The 22,691-nt window shown below is 36.5% G+C and overlaps 1 protein-coding gene across 2 annotated transcripts in view; it reads left to right on the forward strand.

Annotated features, from left to right (window-relative positions):
- Positions 1-22,691, forward strand: part of AKAP6 (A-kinase anchoring protein 6) — a 294,212-nt gene that overhangs the window by 34,031 nt on the left and 237,490 nt on the right. The window contains exon 1 of one of the 2 annotated variants that reach the window (XM_074585118.1): positions 19,948-20,410. The exons of the other annotated variant lie outside the window; for it this stretch is intronic. The gene's annotated coding sequence lies outside the window, so the exon portion shown is untranslated. Of the gene's footprint in view, positions 1-19,947; positions 20,411-22,691 lie in introns of those variants that run through there. 2 annotated transcript variants of the gene reach the window in all.

A 22,691-nucleotide genomic window follows, 5' to 3' on the forward strand; every position in this document is an offset into this window, starting at 1 on the left:
TGAAATGCAGTGTAACAACACTTGCTTATTCTGTCTTACTGTAGAGGATGAATTTCCCCCCTTGTTGTTGCTGTATCCTAGAGGAAACGCTGAGCAGCGTTTCCAGCAGGCAAGCAGCCTGTGATCAGCTGTGCAGTGGCTCCACCAGCTGCCCTCTGTCACCTTCCCTCCTAAAAAGACCTTAGACTTGGGGCTGCAGCTTTTGTGACTTGTTCAAGCAACTGACAGCATGGTCCCCGAGAGGCCCTCAGGCACGATATATCAGCTCACAAGATCGTGAGGTATGTGTGTGCAGCCAACTGTGTCACTGGCAAAAATTCAGTTGCACAATAGGGCACGCCTATGCACACCCAAGTACGTGACAGGAGTGTCTCCGTGCTGACCAGCTGATGGTCCTTCCCTCAGGAGGCTGAGCCGCTCTGCTATGAACAACTGCTGACAATATGAGATGCAAAACTTTTGAGCTTGGAATGTAAAATGCATCAGGACTGTTTATACCTACTGCAAACCGTTAGGCATTGACAGCTCCGTATCACATACTACACAAACAAAAGCTGTGGTAATGGCAACTGATATAAATTCTTACTAAGAACATGCCATTGTTCTCTTGCTTGGTGTCAGCTCAGATCTTGTAGAGATTGCGTGTACTTTTTCCCCAAGGCAGGGTCATGTTTTTTTCAAGGCTATGAGTCATACTTTGCTGTTCCTTTACTCTGAAGCTCAACTAAAAAGATCCAACGTGCAGTTTGTGGAGTGCAGAAGTGAAGGTATAAATCCCTCATTCTGAAATGTATTAAACTCAGCCTATAGTATATATGATGGCTGTGGTTTGACAACAATCACATGGCGTGTCATAGCAGTTTTACAGGAACTGCAGGCAGGTTTGCTGTTCCTAGAATCATATTTATATAAACAAGTCTGCAGCTCTTCAAAGATGGAGCAGTTCTGTGAGTCAGTGAATTTTCAATTGCTTCAATGTCAAATGAAAAATCATCTAGCAGAATGAAACCTTGAGTAATACAGGCTGCAGTTATATACAAGATTGATGTAATGACAGAATATATTGCAATGCCTTTGAAATGATTACAAAAGTAAGTATAGAACTTTCAGAGTCTGTTCAGGAATGTTATGAATTAAACAGAAGCATTCCATGAGTATGACCCATATGGGGAGAGAAAAAAAAAAAGGATATACATTAAGTATAATTGTAGTTCCTTATTGACAGAATCATTGTTGAGATTATGTTCTGTAAGGTTCAATACAAGTTATTTTCTTCTCCTTTTATCAACCTGTTTCTTCACTCTTAAAGAAAGAGATGACAAGAAATGGAAGAGGAGGTCTATTTTTCCCTCCTTCTCTCAGGCTGTGTTTGCAGGGGATGTAATACACAGACTAACTAGTCTTGATTCTCTGACTCTGTACTTTTGCAAGTAGAGATATGCTCTGCAATTCATAATTTTGAAACTTATTTTCAGTATCTGAAGCTTATGTTACCAATAAGCTGAGTCACACCAGCATGATACACTGAGTAATATAGCCTAAATGAAGGCACTCAGAACAGGCTCGCTGCATTGGAGCAATCTGATCTGGTTAAAGACGTCCCTGCTTACTGCAGGGGAGTTGGACTAGATGACCTTTAATGATCCCTTCCAACCCAACACATTCTAAGATTATCAATTGTGTTACTTCAGCCCTACTTTAGGAAAGAGTATTTAAAGGCTATCCTGAGATCATACTTCCATTGTCTATTTTCCGAAGTACTGGAAAAAAAGAGTGGTTGGAAGTTTATCGGACTATTTCATTTACTGGATCCAAGGGAAATTCTTAATCCAAATTTGTTAGTTTGATTTTTTTGTTGTTTTTGTTTTTTAAATAGGATTTGGGCATGCTGAATTTTCTAACCGTAGAAATATAGAAAGATACAGAGGAAGAAAAAAATAATCCATAAATACTAAAAAGTGTTTTCAATGTAAAGCTTCTTTCATTTCTACAATTTTCCCTTCAGAAATGCTTTGTGATTACATTTTCTTTTTCCTGCAGAAGAAAATATTTCATAAATGTTAGCAGATGGTAAAGTCCATTATTTACAAAGCAACCTGTGTGTACTAATGAATCTCTTCACTTGGTGGGGGAGAGGGGTTATAGCAGTGAAATAGTGTTAGATATTCAGAACAATAATGACAATATAAAACAAGAATTATTTAGAGCATGATCAGAAGGAGTTAGATGCTTATTTTCCTGGTAGTTCAACATTCTTTACTGTAATGTTGTGAAATGTAACATGGCCTTAAGGCTCTTATTCCTGACTACAGAAATCCTCAATTCTGCTCCAGCAGTCTTTTCTGACCATTTTCTTTCCTGAACAGTTTCTAGGTTTTAAAGTTTTAGATTTTCGCATATGTTTGAGCACAATAACTTTCATTTGGCCAACTCGTATCTTCAACTTGATCAGCAACAGGCAGAGATTCCACCTTTTTTTCCTCAGTAATTTGATTATCATGATTAATTGTCCTTATTGCTGGAGACTTCTTTCATAATTGGAACTTGTCTGGCTTCAACTTTCGCATATGAGTTTTCCTCTGCATTTTAATAGGAAACATATTTCCCTTTGGAGGTTCATGTGTTCTCCATGGAAAATGTCCCTCAGTTCTCCTGTTTTTTATGCCTTACAGTTTTAAGCATCTCTCTCTCTATTACTATTTCAATGACTTTTGCCACACACATTCCAGTTTTTCAACTTTTTTTTTGAATGTGTATACCACACCTCCACACAGCAGTCCATTCTCACTATTACTTATATTCAGAGGTAGTGCTAGTTTTTTCCTACTGTTCCCAGCCCGTTTTGTTCCAAAAATTGTATTAACTCAGGTGATCACAGTGTACCATATAGCGCTCATTTTCAGTTTGTCCTTAACAATCCTTAATTTCTTTCTTGAGTTGGGATTCCCCCATATATTAGTGACTGATTTCATTCCTTGATCTTTGGTGTGCAGCTCTACGTTTGCTTAGATTAAAATGCATTTTATTTATTGGGCTAATTTTCAAAAAGCAAGACCTTAGGCACCAGTGAGGCTCCTCTGGAAAAGCAGGGGACTCTTCTTGCTGTAACAGACCTGGACTGATCATTCTTTAGCTTTCCATCTGACTGTCTATCTGCAAATATTACAAGCACTGGTTTTCTATTTGCTTCTAGATTACTGGTGAAAATGTCAAATAGCATTGGTCTTCACTAATCCCTGTGGAATCTCACTCAAAACAGCCTTGTTTGATTCCTCACCAAATGCTTCTTTCCAAGATCCCTCAGCTAGCCAGCCACTTCTTAATTCTTTTTGGTATATGCTTTATTTCTAATGAAATTGTGTTTTATCAGTGTTTACCTGTCCTCACTGTAAGCATGACTTTGGGGTTAACAGGCTCTCGCTCTTGCCACAGGAAACCCGGCCTACGTGCCTGAATAGAAATAATCAGCTCAGAAAGTGGGTAGGGTGTTATGGGAAAACTTGCATTATTTCAGCTTGTTTCTTCTTTCCTCGCTGGAGGAATGCATTTCTTATCTCCAAGCCTGTTTTGCTTGTATCTTCTAAAGATGACTAGATTTGTTCAACCAGAAAGAAACTGGGCAGCAGAGGGATGGCAAAGACTGTCACTGTGTATTACTCTAAAGAGCTACTGTTTCAGTTAACTTTTAAAATTAATATTAAGTACTGTCTTCTCTCTCTTTTCTCTGGTAGGCAAAAAGCCGGTTTCTATTTTGACTAAAGCTGTTTGGTAACATCAGGATAAAATGGGGTCATTAGTGTTACAGAAGATAATGCCAATTGCTATCATATCAATATAATATTTGTAACTAAAAAAAATGTAAAACTTACTCCTGTAATTCACCAGTTGGAAGATTTCATTGTAAAATGCTTTTGCATTCTCCTTCCTTGTTTGTGTTGTTAACAGCAGCAGAATTAGTTCCCTCATTTTTCTTAAATGTTCTTTCTTTCCACTGACGACTCACTTTCCCCCCAGGATCTCTGTGTAACTCATCTGGAAGCTTTTGCTATTCAAGGAAAAGATATTGACGTCATCATGAAAATGTTCTTGACAGTACATTCAACAGCTTTGTAATACAAAGTAAATCTTCTCAAGTTTATTTTAAAATATATTACTTGATTTCTAACACATTCTACTGTATTCTTCATCTTATTGAATAATATTTCAGACTGAGTTTAGTTGAAAAGTGTTTCTGTGTTCATTTTGGCCTTTCATACTGTATGTGCAATTAGATATGCAACACTATGAACACAATAGCATATCTATTTTGAAGAGGCAGCAGATCTCTTAACAAAAAGAAAGCAATGATAGAGAATGAGAAATTTAAGACTGGCAGCTGAAATATGACCAAATTTCTCTAAAGTGAATCTGTCCATTAACGCAGAATATTTAATTGTTAAAAAAGTAATATACATTATTAAAAAAGTAATATATGTTATTTCAAAGGAATATGTATTTCTCATAGGTTGCTGAAAAAATAGTCCTTCTAAGTTTGGATGAAGGAGATTTCCAGCTGGACATAAAATTTACAAGGAAGATTCTCATTTGTCCTGAGTAGAAAGAGACTCAGGACGTAATGCTTTGGGGTCCTAGAGTGTGATTCAATTAGGGCATATACTTTGACCAAATTAGAGGCCAAAGGTAGATAAGCAGATGAAAACATGCTCTAATGAGAGGTGTTAGGAAGGTGAGGTGGGCCAACATGGACTAATTGGCCTTGATTCAGTTGGCAATAGGTATTTGAGATGCCCCAGAGCAGTGGCAGCTCTAACGCTTTTCGCTGTTGGGGATCTCAGCTGGTGAGGGCACTCTCCTGGCACGTGCTGCTGCTTCTGGTGAGTTGTGCAAGGCTTGATGCTGGCATGTGTGCTATTCATTCTTAATGTGAGGAGGGAAATATAATTGTAACACGGATTGTAGAGGCCTGGTGGAGTGGGACTCCAGGGTAAGAGCTGCACCATCCTTGAATATTCTGCCTGACCTCCAGCTGGAAGATAAGAGTTTTCCCATAGCTCCTGTGTCATAGCTACCAGTCGCATGCAAATATCTTAGATATTGAAAGGGTATGGTCCTAGGTGCTGATGTCTGAACAAATGAGTTGAGGTCTCTCATATCTAATGGGTTGATACAGGTAGGGATTACGGTTGCAATTTAAGAATTACTGGATATTTTTGTAGGCAAGTTTAAGAAGAACCCGTGATAAACTAATTTTAGGAGTGAGAAGTTAATTCAAGTAGAAATGAGCACCACAACAAGGGAAGGGATAGAAAGCTATTTAGCGATAGGTGTTTAATGAGACTGCAAACAGTCTGAACAAATTGTTGATGTCGCTATTGCAAGCACAGGAAAGCCTGAGCTTGCATGAAATCACGTGGAGAATTTTCAAGAGAATTACAAATAAAGTAAGTTTAAACTGTGTATGTGGATTGAAACTTTACATATCTGGTACGCTTTCTAAATATGGTAAATAGTTTATTGCTAAGAAAACTAACTGATTTCCTATAAAAGAAAAACCTCATTGTGAGGTGACTATTAGAGTTGCTTCTGAGACTCACTCATGATTTTACTCTTTTTTTTTTCCTCATTTTTCCCATGACTGACCCTTTTTTCAGTTACTTATTGTCATACTCCTGCAGACCTTCCCTTTATCTAACAAGCAACTGTTTAGAATAATTTCTCACTGCTGAGTTACTGAGTAGCAGATTATAATGAATTCTTAGTTGTGTACATTTTTAAGGCCTGTATAAAGGGATCTTAAATAAGCTAACAAGTGATATCATTGCATCACTGCCTTATAGTATAAAATATGATCCCCTCTCAAGGATCATAACACTATTACCTTGTGTGCTCTTCAAAGGAACAGGGAGAGATAACAACGCAGGATCATGGAATGGCTGAAAATTACAGGCAGTGAAGACAAGTGAAGTAACAGCATCAAGTAAATCTAAAAATAAATTTGCAGTTCTCATTCTTTCTCAGCACTACAGAGAAGAAAACACCTAAATTTTCTTGTAACAAAGTTCTAAAAGGCCGGTGTAAGTTTTACTACCATGGATTTTTAATAGTGTTTGCATAAAGCAAAATATACTATGCTTATTTAGCTCAGTCCCCTCCGTCAGTTCCATTATAAGTGAGTGGGATTGTCTTCAGAAATTAGCTAGAATGTCAAGCACAAACACTGAATGATTTGTATAATAAATCCTAGTGATTTTCTTTTTAATTCATTTATGGGTGTTGGATCATTCTGGACATACCCATGGCTACAGAAAATGTGAGGTGATGTTCTCAAAAATACCCAATGTGGGTCTAATTCTGCTCACCTGAAAATAAAATATTTTGAGTTTAAGAGGCAGCGGTGAGGCTAGTGCTGCCTATAGGTATAAAATGCTGCCTTTAGCTATAAAAATGCTTTGACACAGCCAAGATCTTAGGCACATGAACAGATATCACATATGACTTTAGCTAGACAATTTACATAATTCAATTAAGCACGTGATTTGGTATTTCTCTAGAATGGCTTTGATGTAGGCCAACATTGTCAGTAAGCCAGATAAAGAAAATGATTGAAATATTGAAGGGAAATGAACAAAAAGAAACCTTGAGTCCAGAGCTGTTAACATTATAAGGACTCGAAAATACTAACCTGAACAGAGATGTGATTCAACCTATAGGAAAACACTTTGTATTTAGGTTAAATGCAGATACGCTGTTTGTATGGGGGCTGTGCATTATTACATTTCATGACTGGATCTAAGTGTGAGCCCATGTGATGGTAATGGAATAGAAGAGACAAGAATCCTCTTTTCTCCTATTTCATTCTCCAATTCTTGGTAAACTTGTAGCTGTGTTTCCTGTGGTTTTCTGTTGTTACGCTTACTACAAAACCGGGATAGCATAGTTAATTTAAGAATACTTTGTATATGCATTTTTGGTCAATGTCTATCATTAATTTTGACATTGCAATTTACAAGCACAAATAAATACACATATAAATACAAATTTATAGGTCATAAATAAAATTAATATTATTTTATGATAAATTTAGGTAATTTTTATTTCTTTGAAATCCTAGCTGTTTCCTTATAAAGGAGATTTTAGCTAATTCCATCAGCAATCTTTCTCTGCTGTAATCAAATATAACATCTTGTATAAGAATATTAAAAGTGCTTAATAGCTATACTTCCCTCCTTTTAAAGCACTTCCCACAAGTAATCTCTGAAGAACTGCATCATATAGACATACGTTTGAAAAACCTACATTGAATCTTCACACAGATATTTTTTATAACATCCATAATACTACCGTTTTTTAGCATGTCCAAAACTGTCGTGATTGATGAATACTAAGTATTAATAATCTTATACTAACTGAAAAGGAAGAGACAATAAAATCACCATGATAGATACTTGAATATGATAATCAAAACAGAATCAAGTACTTTTGACATTTGGCTTCCAAGGTGACTTCCAGGAAAGAATAATTCCAGTTAACAAACTAGACGTAATTTATGACAAGTACACAAGAGCATTCGTATTCGTATGTTTAGTTCAAACAGATTGCTAAATGCACTACAGTAAAAAGAAAAAAAAATAATCCTGTTATAGGCAAGAAGGGTGGAGTTAAGGTTGGAGGAGCTGTGCTAGGTCTTTGTATTTACTCTGTATTTTTTCATAGCTTCATGTTAATTCTTAAGCAAGTGATAAGTGATCATTTTCTCCCAGAAAAGAGCCCTGGAAACAGGTACGCTCAGCAAATGTATGTCTTCCATTTTAATTATTTAATAGGAGTGAAACTAGGTTGCCCTTCATAAATAAGGTGTCCCTACTTCTCTGCTTAAAGTGTACCACTATGTCTCATTCTTACTAGAGAATGAACTGACGCTGCCTGGAGGGAAGGTGGTAAGTCCTGTATGTTCAGAGTGGCTGTTACTTTGCTTTTCCCTTTTTTTCACAGCAAGTTATTGTTTACTACCTTTAGTGCTTAAAATTCCCAGATATAATTGGGCTCCATCTTGTTACCTCTGGTGCATACTGAAAAGAGTTATTGGCCTGAGGAACTTGCTCATCAAAGGATGGAAACAGGCATAGGGAGGCAATTTGCTTATTCAACAAATGCAGAATCAGCAGTGGAGTGAAGGTGTCTGATATGGCTTGTTCTTCATCTATGCAATGAAGGACGTGAATGACAGCACTACAGAGCAGGAAAGTATTTTCCATGTTACTGAAAGCCCTACCTTCCTATGATATGTTCCATATCATAGTATGATTTTGTTCCTCCTGAAAATGTTTATCACCGAATGAAAGAACATGCTTGGGAAAGACAATTATCTTATTACACTGTCCAACCCAAATGACTATTCTAAGTTTAGAGCTTTAAGCTGCAGTAGAATAGCATAGATTTCATTTCACAAAGAAGCACCTGTAATCCTTGTAAAATCAGTTTTTCCTCAACATAAAGGACAAATGGATCCTTTCATCCATGATGCAGTTTGCCTTTTGCTTCGCAAAAATAAATTTGTTTAAGACAGAAGCATCTGTTCCTTTTTAAAATATCATCAAGGGGTGTAGTTAACAATTAGAAGAAGAGTGATGCAGAAAACATCCATGTCATCTTAATTGTATCAGATATTGGCAACTGCAAAGAAAATTACCTTCCCAGAAGACTGTTCATCTCTCCCTCCCTCTTAGTTTTTCACTGATTTAAAGACTTTTTTGGAAAAAATGTTATCATTTGTGGCAGGCTCTATAAATAGCATTTAATTCCACAGCTGCTGGGAACACAGGCATTTCCAGCATTTTCCACTGTTTCTGCTGCTAGCTTTCCAGCAGCTGGAATATGCCTGTCTGTTATTTTCTGTTACTAGGCTCTAGAATAACTGAAGCTTGTCACAGTCTTTTCTGAATTTATGAGGTAGACCATATACCTTTTTCTTTTCAGTCTTGGAGCCCCGCTATCTGACCTAAACCAGGTAAATCTCAGGGTCTTGTGAAGTGACCGCCCTCAAATTTATTTCAGCTGCTTGTTTGAGCTTCCCCTCCTCCTTCCTCAATTATTTGTCTCAGATGCTGCTCACGGATTTCCCAAACAGCAAAATGAATTTTCATGGGCAGTGCAGAAAGAAAACCAATATAACAAGAATGTAGCTTAAGTAGGCCACAACTTTTGAATGAAACACACCTGGGAACTCTCCAGGGGTAACTTATTTATTGCAGATTGTTTCCTTACTGCTTCTTTGCTCAAGCAGTTAAACATGCTAATGTCTTGGTTATTTCTGTTTGGAGGGGACCTAGTAATAAAAATGAAATTACTGAGTTGAAGCAGTTTTATCAAACAGACTTAAATAGACACAAATGCTTTTGACGGGTTATCTCTTTCCTTGTTCAAACTGAGAGACTGCTTTTTTACAACCTAGGAGTAGAAGTTTTAGTGTAAAAAATATTTTCCAATCAGTATTAAGTGGTAGCTGTATTTAATAAATCAGTCACTGATTTTGACCATTACATTGTCGTATTATAATGCTGATACATACATATTATAGCCTTTGTATTTAGGTAGGATCTTGCACTAATTTGTTGAACTATAGTTATGGTGTGGTTTTGAATCATACTACTATTTCTCTGAAGTCTTGTCTCTACTTCTCAGAATGATAAATGTCCATAAGGAAAGAAAGAAAAAAGGTAGATCCAAAAAAATTCCCTCTCCATAGATCGGTTAAATGATGGGATGACTGAAATGTGCAAAAACTATGGCATTTAATAGTGTCATTTTTCATGCTGCTTTGGTTCCATGTTAGTCTGTTTCTGCAGACTTTTACTATACCTGCAATGCACTGAAGTCACCCCTAGGCATGAACGAAGTATGGAAATAGGTACTGGTATAATGATTTATAAAGTATGTGTCTTTTAGTAAGTGAAAGTGCACTTCTGTACTGTTAATTTTGAAGAAGCAGTGGATGTTTCAGCAGGAGAAAAGATAAGGCCTTTAGTTCTGAGAAAGTCCAGTGCCATTTCATATACACTACAGCTGGCCAGAACTATTTGAAGCCAGTAGAGGCACATGAATGTATATCATGAGGGCAGAACAAAACATGTAAATTGGAATTTGACAGCTGATTAAACAGAGCTGACAGTGTGTCAGTAGATACTTTCATCTAAATGAATTCTTTCAAAATTAAGTCATTTTGAATTTGGACAGATGTATTTTTTTTAGCTGCAAAACTAGGTTCCTGAGAACTTAGCTTGGACTGGAGTTTACAGTGGTGAGTGCTTGCAGCTCCTCCTGCTTGGGAGAACAAATTGGCCACCAGAGTTAAGAACAGAACTCTCCCTGCAGTGTGTGAGGCGGGAGACACCTTAACTGTAATTCACCGCGGCCTCAGTGTAGGCCAGCGTAAAACAATGAAGGATGCCAAAGACAGGAATATATCTTTCATCTTGTCATAACCAAATAAGTCACACATGTTGTGCAATTCAGAATTCCATGATTTGGTCGTTGTTTTTTTGTCCAGTCCCACGTTCTGTATGAAAAGCATGCAGAATGTTGACTTTCCTATATTTTTTGTGTACCTGATCAATTTTCTGAAGACTTGGCTACGTGACACGCACGAATAAATCACGTGTGCTAAATCTGAAGCCTCATGCATGAGGGAGAACCACTTCCTTGTACTTGGTAAAAGAAAGTTGTGGTGATGGTTTTTCCTCCGTGCACAAATGGTTGCAGACATTGTAAACCAAGTGAGAGCTCTTAATTCCTGCTCCTTTTTGGAAATGGCCTCTACTGTCAAAGAAAACACCTTAAACAGAACTTTATGAGGTGCTTTGGGTGGAGCTTGCTTGGTTGGTCTGGTTTAATTCTACTTTCTGTAAACCTTTTCTTTTAATATAGTGGTTGGAATCTAGGTCTGAGCCTTCCCAAGTGATTATCTTAAAAGTTCAGGTTACTGTAAGGTCTGTAAATTCATGTTTGGTTTTCCATCGCTCTGAAAAAAACCTTAAGTTTTGAGGCAAAAAGCCAACATTCTAATTTATACTGAAAGCCATGCATCACAGTTGCATGATTTAGTGTACCATAGGAGGCTGACTGCAGCAAGTAACTAAACTGAAACTGTCTAAAAACTATTTCAGAATAAGACTGTAAAATAATCAATACATGTAAACAATAGGTTAACTAATGATAAAATTAAGGGTCCAATCCTGAACAACTCCAGTAGGCAGGCCTTAAAGGAAGTGATAGACTGTCAGAATCTCTCAGAAAGAAGCCCTAAACGATAGTATAAAATTAAATATGTAAAATTACTCTCAGTTTTTTGAAATTAGGTATTAGGAGTGGAGGAATTAGAGGCTTATGCTTATTAAATTTTTCATATGGCCTTGATAAAACAGTTTAACACGTCTGGGGGTTTTTCGGTGGGTTTTAAAGCCCTTTACGTTCCTCTGAAATTCTTGGTTTAGTTGAGGAACAATTAAGTGTCATAAGAGAAATTCCATTTTGTGAGTGTTTCAAACCTAGAAAGTGGTGACATCTGGTGACGGGAGGGAATCTTATGGAATTTCAATCCCCATATAACAAACAGATGCATAGTATTTTTAACACAGAATTTGCTATTTAAGGTTAGGAAAGAACATATAGAACCCCATGACTTTGTACAAGTTCAGTCATGGCACACTAAAAATTATCCTTGTAAGTGCATCTGAGACCACAATCGTTATCATTTATCTTCATGTACAGTGCACACAATTTTCAAATGGCTGCACTTTATTTACCTACTTTTTAGTAGTTTTCCATTATAACATTTTTCTGGATGTATGAGATATCAGACACATTCCCACATGCATATAGTTCATAGCTGTATGTTTACCCAACTTTTTGAACAAATTCTGCCTATCTGTATAACTTGCTTTTGCTGAGTAAAAAATGGTTGTTAATAAATACATAAACTCAAGACATATGATTGACTTGTAGAAATATGTTCAAAACAATGATGAAAGTGTATTTTTTGAAGTAGGTACTATTCTACCATAATGAACATTTTATTTTTATACAAAATTTGAAGATCCTAAAGAGTAAGAAAATCTAGAGTAAAACTGTGAAGAATAACACTGGAAACAATTGGTCTTACTTTCTGGAAACAATTGGTCTTGCCCATTTATACACTTCCTTTTTCATGTTCTGTGCATGCATTTTGTAGTAGGATGGAAAAGTATTTGAACTGGAAATACCTGTAATTATACATACTGACTTGAAATTTAAGCAAAGAAAAACGCTAGTTCATATCAGTATTTCAGTTCTTCAGAATGTATTACGATCCTACTGTTTCTATAGGTGCTTGATCTAAAATTTAAATTGCATATCAAATTGCATGGACCTCCTGTGGACTGTTTTATGGCATCTCTGTTTATTGATTTATATTATTGATTTTTTTTCAGTACAATTCTGAAAATAATAAGAAAAATAGGTGAGTTGAGCAGATTTACCAAAAGTGTACGCCATATACATTTATTCATAAAATGCGCTTGTGCAAACGTCTTACCACCTGCTGGTGGCAGCAGACAGGGTAAGATCCATCATTCTCAAGGTACACTTATGAAGCAAACTATACCTTAAGATCCTGTTTGGGCTAGTACAATTATTTCTGGCTCTGGAAAATTAAAATATAAATCCCTGGTCACATTTCTAGGAGAATCCTCTGTGCTTGAAAGCATACAGAGAATTCTTGGAACATGATGCTATGTGTACCTTTTATATCAGGAGAAAAAATAATAAATGCAAATGAACAACCATAACTGTCTGTACAGTATCATAGTACAAACTGAGTGTAGCCTGGTCATAATGGAGCAGACAACAAAGACAATGCTTTCTGAGTTGTTGGGGTCCAAGAATCTGAACTAGAAACATCCAAACCTGTCTGTTCCTACGTACAAGTAGCTTTTGTAGCTGAAGACTGCCATCCTTCTCTTCCATGCCAGCGCACAGATGACTGTCAAGTTGCAGTCTACTGTGCAGGTGGTCTAGTTCTGTGATATGTGTTCTAGTGCATGTTGGTCAGGACTCATTGTGAAAGATCAGCTTTGAGATGGTCTTTTTGGAGTATTGTAAGGTGATCTCTGCACCATCGTTATCTGTGGAGTCTCACCAAAAAACCTCTGTGTTTGGGCGAGTTTTTGGTCCATTACAATAGAACCACTCACACAAGAGTCAAAATCATCAGGAATGGCAGGAAGAAACTGCACAATAGAAAGGAAGGGGATAAAGAGAGGTGGGTGTTGGCCTCTTCTCCCAGGCGAATAATGACAGGACCAGAGGAAATGGTCTGAAGTTGCGGCAGGGGAGGTTTAGATTAGATATTAGGAAGAATTACTTTACTGCAAGAGTGGCCAGGCACTGGAACAGCCTGCCCAGGGAGGTGGTTGAGTCACCATCCCTAGAGGTATTTAAGAAATGTGTAGATTTGGCACTTCAGGGCATGCTCTGAAGGGCAGAGATTGTAGGTTGTTTGGTTCGACTCGATGATCTTAAGGGTCCTTTCCAACCATGAAGATTCTGTGATTCTGTGAAAGCAACTGTACTCATTATCTTGGGTGATGGTGTCAATCAACTAATAAGACAGCACGACTGGATATCTATTTTTAGGTGATCAGTACCTTTTCAACATGAAAAGGCAGGATTTTATCTAAGTAGTGACTAAGAGAAAGAGTTTGCAAAATAGTTACTGAAGCCATTGTTCATCCTTGTAGTACAGGAAGTCTCTTATTTGAGTGTGTATTAAAATTTAATCCCCAAAATGAAGAAAACATTTTACAGTGCACTATTACTGTGATAACTGAATGTCTGAAACAAATGAATGTGCGTGTTTGATAATGTATTATTGATATTAGCTTGTACCAGGAACCAAAGTAATAGTGCAGAACCATTCAGTATAACTTAGAACATAAAAACAATTTCTGGTCCAAAGAGCTTAGTCTATTTCTGTAAATCCCCAAATTGAGACAAAAAGCAATACCTGTGGTGTTCTTCTAGATAAGGCCTGAAAATATTATTTTTAACAGCCAATTTATTTATAGTTAAGCATTACATGACAATGAGAATTTGCAGGGTCAGCTAGCCACAGTGTGTTGTGTCTCATGTAATACAGAATACCGATTTCCAAAATTGATCACGCTCTCTGGTCTCAGCAGCGGCAATGTTCATCATTCCAAAAAGTAGAAGTTTCTTCAAAAATCTTTATTATAATAAAATTATTAAAATTTAGTGTAACAAAGCTTGTTTCAGAAGTTGCAGCATGTCTTATGGCTATTTTGATGTATTTTATCACTAGGATTGGGGCTGGCTGGGGCAGCTTAAATGCCTGAATTTGCATTGTTGGGTCCGAAATACTAATATTGTGTCCTGAAGAATTCTTCAGGTAGACTATTCTTTTTTCTTTCTTTTAATAATTATTATTATTACAACTTTTGTACTGAGAGACTGAACATCCAGTATTGCACTACCTATAACATATCTGATACTGCCTTAATTTAAGGAGGTAGCCCAAATGATGATCTTGAACGACTGCTACAGAAAGGTATAAGACTTGCATTGTAGTTAGAGGTTGAGTCTGACTGACATGCTTTGTACAGGACATATGAGAGGATAGGAAATAATAGAACTTGAAAATGAGCTAAAATAACTTTGCCCAGTTCTTCTTGTCTGATGTATTATGAGGTCATATTGCTTGATACAAGTAACTAATGTCTCATAATTAACTTCCATAATAAAAAGGAATAAGCTTGTTGAGCCTCTGGAAAACTTTCCCTAAAATAATGTTAAGACTTCTCCTAAGTTATTAGCATATATTTATTACAAAACCGGAGTGTGTTAAATATAGGGTTGGGTTTTTTAGTTTGTTAGTTTGTTCTTTTTTTTTTCCTTTTCCCATCCATTCTTTTTGAGGATAATTGCAGTTAATGCTGGACTAGAACTATTGCATATATTTTTAGATAAACTTGGTGCTTGTATAAAGATGCACAGTTGGTACTTCTTGAGATGTGAACTCTCTCTCTCTGAAACAGAACTCTGCTTTGCTTCCAGTTTTAATCCACTAATTATAGGAGCATAATACTGTACAGTTTCCAAAGTTTATGAAATTCCTGGACTTGACAATATAGGTGCAAATTGTTGATATGATGAGTATACTGGATTTATGCCCAAAGCTTTTATTCTTATAGATTATCATACTTGTGGCTTAATATATATATTAAAATTAATTTAGATAAGGGACTTGGAATTTATTGAAGCGGCTGAAGACACTGAATAAACTAAGGCCTTTAGAGAGGTGAGTTCAGGACTGTTTGCTGTTTGAAATTTCCAGTTATACTTTTTTTAAAAGGAAGCTGTTTGCAGGTTAAGGTCTTTTTCAAGTTGTTCCTGAAAGGAATACCTGAAAGAGGTCCTGCTTGGATCTTCCAGGTCCTCCTTTAGAGGACCCCATGCAAAAACCATGGCAAGTAGAATGGCTGAAGCACCCTCTTAGGTATTTAAGGTGGTTGGGCAAATGAGTGAGACCCTGAGAGGAACTGTGGTCTACCACTTTAAAGACAAAGAGCACATCGGAATTACAATGACTGCTTCTATTGACAAGAGATTGGGGTTCTTTTGAAGAATGAAGAGACCTAGGTTGTGAAAAACAGCAAAATTTAAAGTTTCTCGATAGCATGGTTTTAAAGTGGTATTTTATGACCCTCATCCTCCTAAGTCACCTTTTTTTCAAGGCTGAGAGTCTCAGCCTGCTCAGTTTTCATTTGAACACAGGCAATTACACATTCCTGTTTGTCCTTCAGATTGCCTTTTTGGAACCCTTTTCCAGCTCCACTGTATTCCGTTTGTAGTAAGGGGGCCAGAATTGCACATAACATGCAGGATGTGTACCATGGATTTATATAGTGATGTAATGATATCTTTTTCTGCTTTATTTCCTATTCCTTTGCTAAATGTTCCTAAAGTTTTATTTTATTTTTGACTGCCATTAAGTATTAAGCCAATGGCTTATATGGAACTTTGATAGTTTTCCTTCCAAGACATTGCTTTTGAGTAGCAACCTTCATCTTGGAGCCCATTCTATATGTGCAATTAGGACTGGTTTTTTTCCTCATACACATAACTTCATATTTGCCTACAGTGAGTTTAATCTGATATTTTATTACTCAGTTTTTCAGTATTGTAACGTCCTGCATTTACTCAGAATTTAAATTTGTCCCAAGTATTTCAATACTTTCTGCAGACTTTTTCAGTTGATTGTTCACCCACTTTTCAGGTCATTTATCAGTTTATTGAGAAGCGCAATACCTAGCAAAGGCTTCTGTGAAACTCTGCTTGTGGTCTCTGTCTCCATTTGGTCTCCATCCCACTGTCCATTTATTGCTGCTGTTTCCAGCCTTTTACTCAATTATTTGGCCATCCAAGGACCTTCCTCCTTATCCTGTGGCTATATAGATTCTTTTAGCTTTTGGCATTGGATCTCATCAAAAGCATTTTGTGATCTGTTTGGAAAACTCCAATAGTGTGGCTTTTCAAAAGCAGTGGAGGCTCTTCCTCCAAAAAAATGGTACTTCTTCAGGTGTTGCCTCATTCTGCTGCAGTTTCTACTAATTTTCATGGTGTATACATCAGGTGGAAAGCTCCCTCAGAATCTTTCTGTAAAAACTGGTATCCTAAGAACCAAAGAAATTTCACGTGAAAGGTCATGCACACCACAATCAGCAGTTTGGCTATTCCGCCCTTGGCTCTTCGCAGATTGCCTGGGTATGTAATGCCTAGACCTTGTAGTCTATAAGTTTGTTTCATAGTCTCTCCTACTGTCCCATCAATTTCAGACAGATCCTAAATCCTCCAATAAAATTTCCACTTGCCCTGATTTGCCACAATAATTTCCAATTTCTAGATAAACACTCACCTACATTTTCCTTCACCTTGTATTAGAAAGTGAAACAGCAGATAGTAGAAGAGTACGTTGGGTCATCGCAGTGTCTTGAATCCTGATTTATAGACATAATCAGGAACTCAGACATCCATGGTGGGATTTCCGTGGTTAATCATTGGTGGTCTGGCTTTGCTACTATTAAATCCTTGGGGGTAGACTTGTTAATGGACTTTAAGTCAGTCACATTAAAAATTTTAATCATGATTCACATTAACGTTCAGGCTTAATATTGACATTACTATGCAGGCCTCTTTGGTCTGTATCCTGCAGGAATTCAGGTATCATCATATTCCCTATCAGATACACTTTCTAAGAGTCATGTCAAAGAGGAGGCCCAGCGATGCTAAATGCAATTTTTTTCCCTTCCTGCCCAATTTGTTCAGATTTTTTAGGTGTAAAAGTAGGATAATTTTAAAGAAAGTATTTTGAAATGTGTTCGCAGGGAACAATACGAAGAGAAAAAACTAAATTGGCTCTCTTAGCATTCAGTTCTTGTATTTCTTAAATCACAGAGGAAATCTGCAATAGAATCAGTGTAGCATGGAATGTGTTAATGTGATATTAAATTCAAGTTGCTCTATACGTACCGATGTGAGGTATTTCAGGTTTTTTGTGTACTGACACAGTTTATCTTCGCAGTAGATACAGTAGATTGTATTTTCAAGGAAAGATGTAATGAGCCTTATAACTTGGCAGAGAATTCCTGAGACTATTGAAATGGAAAAGAAAAGGAATATAACTTGGCTGTGTGAGATATTCATTTTGACTGTATCTATTTGAGAAGATTCAGTATCAATGAGCCCATTAAATCTGATGTTAAAATTTACATCATTAGATTTCAAAGTCAACAACCAGACATAATTATTTAATAATGGAGTTTCTCTGTTTTTTTTGGGCCATTTTGGAGAATTAAATCAATTGTTTACTTGACAGACAGGTGGCTGTATAGTGCTTATGGCTGATTTTAACAATATGTGACAGTAAGAAAAATTGGAGCTCATTAGCATTCACTCAACCCAGTGTCTGCACCACTGATCAGTGCTTGGACTACTGTATGGCTTAAAATGCTTAATGAATCTTTGTTTGACAGGAACCAACTGCTGTTGGAGGAAAACATGGATGATCTGATAGCTGGCAGAGTGAATATGGCCTGCACTTTATAAACAAGGAAAATGTGAATAATTGGGGAGCAGAATGAGTGAGAGAAGTCTTTCAAGGCTTGTGGTGATTGATGAACTATATTACGGTTGACACACACATTCTATGTTTTGCATAAAAGCGTTAGCATCTGATTGAGCGGAAAACCAGGGGAAAGCAAGATTGCCTATGTGATTAGTGGAAGGTAATCAGCCATCTGTTAGGCATAATGCATTTACTAAAGATGAAGAAAGAAAGCATATGTGTGCATGTGCTTACATAGGATCTCTCACCTTTTATACAAGTATCCAGGAAAATACAGAACTGCAGATAAAGAACAGACAGAAGGCAAAAAAATACTCTCAATTAATGTGTTCTTTTCTCCCACCAGAAAGAGTACAAGCTTGTAGCTATGTTGTGTAGTTTGTAAATGTGTCCTTTCAGAAGACTGAAAAAGTAGCTTCAGAAGTGACAGAAACAAATAATTTGAGGTGCTTTTTTTATAAAAATAATGGCATCATAACACTCTGATTTTCATGCTGAAAATAAGGCAAAGCCCTGAAAATGAGAGATGAACTTTTTATTGATTAGACATTTGAAAATGTATTTTCAGCTGTTCACCTGCAAATTTAAAATCATCTAGTTTATATACCTATTCCAGGTACAGAAAGGATTTGATTTAGAAGAGAGCTAGATTCTGAAGTAGCATTGCATGCCCACCTAAAACTGTCATTGGTGCTACCAGGATTTTGTTTATAAAGAATTTAGTGGTGGTAGAGGTCCTGCTTAGAAGGAAATGAATCACTCTTTACCTCTTTTCAAAAATTATTTTTGCATAGCAGGTATAAAGAGCAACTCTAAAAAGTGTATTCAGTTTTAGTATGTGTTCTAACACATTATAGTGGTTTACAGTTCACTATCTCTACCTCTCACAAAATCTGGAAAAACAAAATACTCCAGAAGTATAACAAGCTCTAAGGCCAGCATTTAAAATCAGTCACTTAAAGTATCAAACACCACAATACATGACCTCAAAGTATTGTTTAACTTCAACATCCATTCATACCTTTTTTTTCAGCAAAAGTTTTAATCCACTAGATGACAGCTTGGTATGTGGAATATTGTTCTTAAATACACTTTTTCAAATTTCAAATTAAAATTGGTTTTCATGAAATTTATCATATGTCACTATGGTATGTTATGCAAATACTGGAACTGCGGAAGAAGGACTTGCATGCCCCATCTTGCTGTTTCCAACTTCCATGTTTCAGTATAAAAGTAAATCCTAAATATTGGAGGGTAAAAGGGTATAGCTAGAGGACAATGGATGCAAGTGTCTATATGAGAATGGGGTGGAGAGCCGCTAATTTAGTCATCTTCAGTAGCTGGTGTCTTAACAGAACTTTATGAATGCAGTCCTCTGCAAGATTGCTGGCCTAGTTAAAATCTGGAAGCCTAACTGGCCTGTGGTCAGTAGTCCAAAAATCAGAACCTATTTCTAATAAAGAGTATTTTGGCAAGTTTTGTAACTCCTAAATTGCTTCAAGTAGTTATGTCTGTGAGGTTTGCTGTTGTTGCTGGGCCTTGTTTGCTATTTAGTATTTCAACATTAGAAATTTGGGAAAACACCTCTGTGGCAGGGATTTTCTGATTTTCCTTTCATATCCAATGCATGAGGGTGACTGAAGCGTGCTCTCTCAGTGCCTTGCCAGCACATTTCATAGGTCAGTGCAGGCGTGACAGGGGAATTATGTTGCTTAGCCACAGTTGCGGAGGTGCTGGGGGAGGGATAGCGGGGTGGAGCTTACTCTTTCCCCAGCGATTTTAGGAGCACTTTTGTGAACGCGTCAGTTTTCTCGGATAGCGCAGGAGAACCTTTCAGTTTTCCTTTCTCGCAGTGTAGTTGGATGACGATGCCTTTTTATTCTGCCAAGAAACAATTTAATGAATCTGTGTCCTAGAGTTCGGATTCAGTCATTTCTAGCTGCAACAGTTTCTCCTTTCAAGCATTTGCGGGCTTTTTAAAGCTTTCCCAGACCTTGCTAATTAGTACCCACAGTATGTTTTATTACATTTGTAGGATTTTTTTTTAAGAACGTGAAAAGAATGATCTATTTTAAGGTTTCTCCGCATATTCTTACTTGAAGTGTTGCAACTTGTTGTGATCTGTCGGTAAGAAAAGGATTCAAAGGACTTTAAGAGCAACTAGGATTAAGGAGGCGTTAGCTGTAATGCTGGAGAGCCAGTATATAGAGTCAAGCACATCGTAACAGAAAACAGGTCAGCAGGTTCCTAATAGTTGCTAATTGCAAACTCAGTGTATCAAAGCTAGAGCTGTGCTCTGCATGCAGCATGGGCTAGCTTTTGTTTGCTTCTGCAGGAGCATGTTTTAATTTCTGTTTGCTAATTGCTTTAATGTCCTTACTAGAGCTGAGTCATGTTAAAAAACTCTTTCAGACTGCCATTTTTTTATTATTTTTTTTTTCTTTTGGCGGTAAAACTACTAAGCAAGTGCTGCACTTCCTGTGTTTCTGTATCATTTAGTGATTCGGGACCAACTTTTTGCTGGTAGGCATGTTTAATTTGTTAGTGATAAACATGCAGAAATAAGGACCACATGCACTTTTCATTTTCAGGAGGAAATAATGTAAAGGATATGCTTGAAGTAATAAGATAGTTTTGGCTGTTAGAACAGTTGATTTATATGCTTTAAAACTGTGGCCATGAGCAGCAGTGTCTAAGACAAAAATGTTTTCAAATTGAGTGATTTGTCTAACTATTTTGAGTATGTATGGCAACAGAGGTTAAGTTGAAAAATGTGCAGTGAAAAGAGATGGACTTGAAAAATATTCAGCATCCTAAAATGTTAATTTCATACTCTCTTGCTGCAGAGCTTTTTATTTAACATCATTTAATTCTGAAGTCTTCAAAAATTAAACTAAAAGAGTTGGAAATTGTAAAGCAGGCACTGACAATTATTCCCTTTCATTGATTGCACTGATAGAAAATAGTGTCAAATTAACACTTACTAGCTTAATATCAGTTCTAAATATTGTTTTGTGGGGGCGATAGATGTGCAAAAGATAATTTACTAAGTAGTGGCAGGACAGGAAATAAAATCAAATTAACATCAAGTGTAAATTTTTTGTCCTTCCCAGCTATGAGAAGTAGACTGGTATTTGGATACTTCTTTGGTACTCTTACTGCCTGCAGGTGTAGTCTCTGGATGTTGAGAGTCCACTTGAAATATTTTGGAATATAACTCAGTAGTCACAATAGTAGTTAATAGTGAAAGGCACTGGTTCTTTTCTGCAATCGTATAGCTATTATGCTAAAAGCTAAAATTCAGTCTTTATAGAAAAGAAAGTCACAGTCAAACTGTAAAAACTTGGAATGTTGCCCAAATTAATAGCTGCATAACTGATTTATTTGCTGTCTTAGCACTATGGAAAAGGAACACAATCAAAAGTTATTAAAACGTAGCTGAAATATTTCTAATATGCACTGGTTAAAACAAAGAAAAAACAGCTTTAAAAGGACCTAATCTTCCTAATTCTCTTAACGTAGACTTACTGAATATACCTTAGGGTTGCAAAGTATTGAAGAAACAGGTAAGACCTGGTATAAAGTTTAGTGTTATATATCAAAGGCAGGCATGTGTCAAATTTGAGTCTCCGAAATTAGGTAAAAAATACATCTCCTACTGAATGAAAGTTTTCATACTACTTTAGGTACTTATCTCCAAACCAGGTTCATGCTCTTAAGTAGAGTATTTTTCTTGGGCATAGGGTTTACGGCAGCCTTCTGTATTACACACAGCTAGAGGGTACAGAGAAAGAGGTACAAAGTAAAATATTTTATGCATTTACTTTTTCCAGTGAACATTGTTAAGTGTGTATTGATGACAGCTTTTGGGCTTTAATAAAGTCACTCTTTTAGAAAGATGTTTTAATTTTAGGTACATATTTTGACATTTGGAATTCTTATCTATAAGTTTTGATAGAATTGTTGCTTATTGCAACATTTCTTAATCTCACAAAACCACAGGAATTTAAACTTCAAAACTAAAATCTGCCTACAATAGATCAACTAAGTGTCCCCAATAATTGCTTCAAATTTGCCTTCAAAATTTTTGTTGTACATAATCAATAATTGAGTGGGCAGTTGGGAAATTTGAATAAAACTTGAGATATTTTGTGTTTAGTCATAAATTTCATGCCAAGGAATATGTTCTAATTTGTGCTAGTTTACAAATACCAGTCCTACATTAACTCATGGAGTTCTGTAAAGTTCTACTAGCTTTGTCAATGTTGTTTATTTATATTGCAGTTGTAGAAAATCAGAACATATTTATCATCAATGAAAATTGTCATTTCCAAGGTGATTGTTTACGATGAGAGAAATGCAGTATTTGTTATTTTTCTTATAGAACTTGTTTGTTTAAATCAACAAATTTAAGTTGAAAAATCTATTTAGTCTTGAACTTAGTATAAATTTGCAGGGTGAAGAACTTATTTAGAAGTATGACACCTCTCAGACATTGCCATTTACTCCTTGTCTT

This window comes from Larus michahellis, chromosome 4 (assembly GCF_964199755.1).
Source record: "Larus michahellis chromosome 4, bLarMic1.1, whole genome shotgun sequence".
Classification (NCBI taxonomy): domain Eukaryota; kingdom Metazoa; phylum Chordata; class Aves; order Charadriiformes; family Laridae; genus Larus; species Larus michahellis.